The following is a 5,000-nucleotide window of genomic DNA, read 5'->3' on the forward strand; positions in this document are numbered from 1 at the left end:
CAGCACATTGCAATATCAGGTCCAAAATTTGCAACAATTTACCAGCTGTGAGGAATTCTTCAGGACTGAGGTATAAAAATGAAAAATTGGGGAGAGCTAATTTGTTGCTCTGTTATCCCCCCCCTCCCCCGCATTCAGAGATCATTCCTGAGAGAGTTTTGTAGTGCAAACGGTAGGCCAAATGCTCTGCTGGTGTAAATCTATGGAGCTCTGTTGAAGTCAATGCAACTATGCTGAATTACACCAGTTAAGGATCTGGCCCAGTATTGTGTTACGTGGGCCTATATTCTCTCCAGCATAGAATCATAGAATCGTAGGACAGGAAGGGACCTCGAGAGGGCTTCTAGTCCAGTCCCCTGAACTCATGGCAGGACTAAGTATTATCTAGACCGGCTAGAACCCACATTAGCACCTTTCATAGGGAGTATTGCCAGTTTGGCCCTATATGTAACGCTGCCTGCAATGATCCCCTGTGCTCCAGTTATGCTGGGACAGCTTTTCTGTGGATATTAGGAAAGGTAGAACTGCAACAGAAATATTCCTTATGCTTCCACAGATGTTCATGGGTCTTTTTCTTTCCCCTAGAAGAGCCAGTATTTAGCCCTTTATTTCTCTTTTCAGTGTGAATTACCGATCTCCCTTATATTCAGTTTCCTGAAACACAAGGAAACGATGAAATTGGTATTGCTGAATTGTGGTTTAGTTTTGACTCTTAATGCAATTTAAAGATGTGGTTGGTTGGTTTTGGCATGAACTGGGCTTGCTGCTGGCATTATATCCATGTAAGAGAAAATGCAGGATGAGGACAAGGAAGGAATTAGGAACCAGCACCAATAGAGCAATTTATAACAATTTAGATTTTGTTTTTAAGTGAATTTAGTGATCAAGAAAGGTATTAAACTCCTCTATATGTATCCATCCCAAATAACACTTTGCAGTAAATGATATTAGAGACTATGACATGGGAGAGACTATGAAACAAATGATGCTTTGACATCTTCCTTCCACTTCTCCCTTTAAACAATCATCCATGTGACTGAGAAGAGTAGAGATGCTGACCTCAGATAGCATTTTTATTAAAGGGAGGGAGGAGCCTCTAAAGTTGTGAAAAAGTAACAGTGCTTCTAGTGATGGTAGCATGAGAACAGTACACTTAATTTAATTAAATAAAAAGAAACCTAACCGGATGCTTTTTTCAAGGGTGAGAAAGACAGTGTGAAGGCTCTTTTTGTATCTAATTCAAGAAGCAAATATCACATTTTAGCCCCTTCGGGTGTTTTGTTATATTTGAATCTAGTTAAGAAAAATGATAGCCGGGACACACTTTGGGTGAGATCCTGGCTCTCCTCTAGCCCCACCCCATTTTCCCTGTTTTGTGCTGCTACTGAAAGGAAGACAGAAGGCTGTTTTAACTGGCCAGTTTGTAGATTTTTCCAGTGAAGGGGAATCCCTAGGTAATGCAGAGATGACCTTTTCCTTTCCTGGAATGGGGTATAAATAGGCAAAATGGGCACTGCTGCTTTTCTACAATCCCCCCAGATAGAATGAATTTTTGAGGGGCAGTATGACTTCAAGCAGCCTCAGGGCTGCTCCAACTTAACATGAGAACATGATTAACCTCCAGCCAGCCCCAATGTTGGTGAAGTGGGTATAAAGTTGGAGTAAAGCCACCTATGTCAGCACTCACTGAGCAACTATGCTGCAGTTGTGAATTCAACCCTTAATTCTCTGTTGTAGAAGAACACTAGAGTAAAACGCCATGAAAATGGATACATTTCAAAAGAGAGAGATGGCTAATGCAGGCTCTGGAATTGTGTTACAACAAGTGAACTAGTTCTGAAACCCATTTTTGCATATTTTTGTCCAGTTGCCATCTACAAGCCCCACAGCTAGGCTAATATGTCACTTGTTGCCAATTTCTGAAAAACAATGATCTGGTCATTCAACTTCAAGAGCCCACTGAACTTTCCTTCTCTACTTGCTTAATTATTACAAAAAAACAATAAGAGCCATCCGATGGTTCTTACAAATGCTGAAGAACTGATAGCAGATGTTCGAAGTGACAGTATTAGCTACCGAAACAGCCCTGGACACAGTTCAGACCCTGAATCTCCAGGATAAACTCCTGATACTGAATCAGAGAGAGAGGAATTAGAAGACTTTCTATAACAGGCAAAAAAAAGTACGCTTTGCAGTCTAGGGAAGATAACATTTTAAAAAAACAATTGGAGAAAAATAGTGGTGCTGATGATATGTCTGAAAGAACACCTATGCCTGGTGGCACTCCTTTAACCCCTACCCTCTGCCAAAATCATTGTCTGCTGAAGGGAACTTAGTAAGCTTCGACATTAGATATGTGTAAGGCTGTTAGCTATGATCATAATAACAGTGAGCTGTGACAAGCCTAAAACCCAAACTGGCATATCTAAATTCAAGCACCATAGAACTAATACATCTACCACAAAGTGCAATTGATTGCCAATCTAATAAAACCAGCAATGATACTATTGAACACGACATGCTGCTTTGAACCTTCTGCCGCTAAATGATGTGATAGCTGAACACATAGTGCTGAAGAACTTGTTGGAGTAGGAAGTAAAACCTATTCTTTGCTTATCTTCAAACTTAGATGAACCACTAAGTGTATGTCTACAGTGCAATTAGACACCCACGGCTGGCTGGCCTGTGCCAGCTGACTTGGGCTTGTGGGGCTGTTTAATTGTGGTGTAGACGTTTGAGCTCCATCTCGAACATCAACAGTGCCATTAAACATCCCCTTAGCACGAGTCCTGCAGGACTGAGTGAGCTGGCATAGGCCAGCTAGGGGCTTTTAATTGCAGGGTCAACATACCCTAAGTCTCCACTCCCTAATCCTTAGTTCTGAAGGAGATAAAGAAACAGTGATTTCAAGGTTCCATTTCCAAATATCCATGTCTTAATTTAGCACTTAGACATTTAAAAGGGCACTGAATATTATGCCCAAATACTCATGTTAGGTGCCTACATTCTAGTTTGAGTTCATACATGTGCGATAAGCATCCAAATTTAGCCACCAAAGTTGGAAAATTGGCTTCCCTGGGCTGATGGTCTCTGACATTTAGAGTGCTCTGGGGAATAATTACTAGCATTATAAGGTCTTTTACTTCTGTGAGTGTATGCTGTCTAGAACAATGGGGCCCTGATCTCTGAGCTGGGCTTTGAGTCCCAAAAATACAAATAATAATATTCCAGTGAGTTACTGTGTCTGTCATTCTGCCCTAAAAGAAGGGAATCCATTTCACCTCAAAATCAAACCTGGCTGCCTAGCTGATACAATAGCAGACATCAGATACAGTGGTGAACTTAGGAAGTTTTGTGCATTGTGATACTTTCTGCCACTTCCAGTGCTATTCCTCATTAGAGCAATAGGGAATTGCTCCCAGACCACTTGAATCTGTCAGAAAGGAAGAAAATATTTTAAAATGTGCTATGTACAGCTGCTGAAACATCTGTGCTGAACATGATGACACAAGCTGTAATCATGGCAGTTGGGGAGGGGATACAATGAAGAGAGGTTAAAGAACAGGCTAAATTAACTCCTTGGACTGTGTGTCTACAGCAGTGCTAAAGTGTTCTGGAGTTTAAGACTTCAATATCTGCCGTACTGAAGTTCTTGAAGTCCGCTGGCACAGCCTTAAAGTTAGTGAGGCCAGTGTAGAGTCATAGATTCTAAGATCAGAAGGGACTGCTGTGATCATGTAGTGACCTGGATAACACTGGCCATAGAACTTACTTGAAATAATTCCTGTTTGAACTAGAGCATCTCTTTTAGAAAAACATCTAATCTTGATTTAAAAATTGCCAAGGCCAGACTACCATGGCCTCTCCCAGCTGGCCAACATTGGTAAGGCGCCTACAGAGGCCCTACAGGATCTTAAAGCTGCCCTTCAAAAACAGAATCCTTGAGGTAATATTACAGTATTGTCCTTCTGGAGCTACCCCGGTGAGTGGAAAGAGATTGTATTTTGCGCCTCCGTGTGCTCATGGGGAGAAGCGGCACATGTTTTACTCTGCTTTTCTGCCCATATGGTCTTAGTCTGCAGTCTCTGCACAGGCAAAATTCTCAAAGGCTTGAATAGGGTGACCAGATAGCAAATGTGAAAAATCGGGATGGGGGTGGGGGGTAATAGGAGCCTATATAAGAAAAAGACCCGAAAATCGGAACTGTCCCTATAAAATTGGGACATCTGGTCACCCTAAACTTGAATGAGGCCAATCCTATTAACCCAGTTCTGCAACTCTTAGTCACTTGAGTAAGGACTACTCAGGGAAGTAAGAGTCTGTAGGCTTAGGCCTTTGAATGAGACCTTTACCTAGCAAACATGGAAGAGGTTTCTTTGTTTTCATTTAACAAATGAACTCCCACAACATGTTTTTAAAATGTTGATCAATGGGTGGGTTTTCCCCAAGTCCTAACTGTTCACGTAAGAATTTCTGGAAATGTTGATGTGGGGAATAAAACTTTACTCTGTCCTGGAGCTCTACCGGGGGGAGACTGCTTTGGGTTGAGGAACTGTATAAGAACCTGAACAGAATAGAATAGAAATCTCCCTTAATCAAAACAACATTATGCCAAGAACCCTTTCTAGGGAAGGGATATTTACACAGCAGCACAGCCCTACTTAAAAATAGAACAGACTTGTCGTGTAAGTAACAAAAATACATAACAGCATACTCCTGCAATTTGAGCTTTTGAAGGATGTCTGTCATATGCCTAGTCTTATTTTACGCCCCTTCCCTTTTTAAAAAGAGGAACAATGCCATCTTCCCGAAAGGAAATAGGCAATAAAAACTCCAGCAGGATTTCCTATTAATAATTTTTTCCCATTCATATCCTAAGGGGGGAAGGAAAACCCCCCAGCTTTAGCAACTTAAACAGTGCTTATTAACTTGATATTTTTACATGCCTGGTTTTCCCTAAATGTGGTATATACTTTTACTGCTCAATTAAGTCTTTTTAT

The sequence above is a fragment of the Mauremys mutica genome, chromosome 7, assembly GCF_020497125.1.
Source record: "Mauremys mutica isolate MM-2020 ecotype Southern chromosome 7, ASM2049712v1, whole genome shotgun sequence".
Taxonomy (NCBI): Eukaryota; Metazoa; Chordata; order Testudines; family Geoemydidae; genus Mauremys; species Mauremys mutica.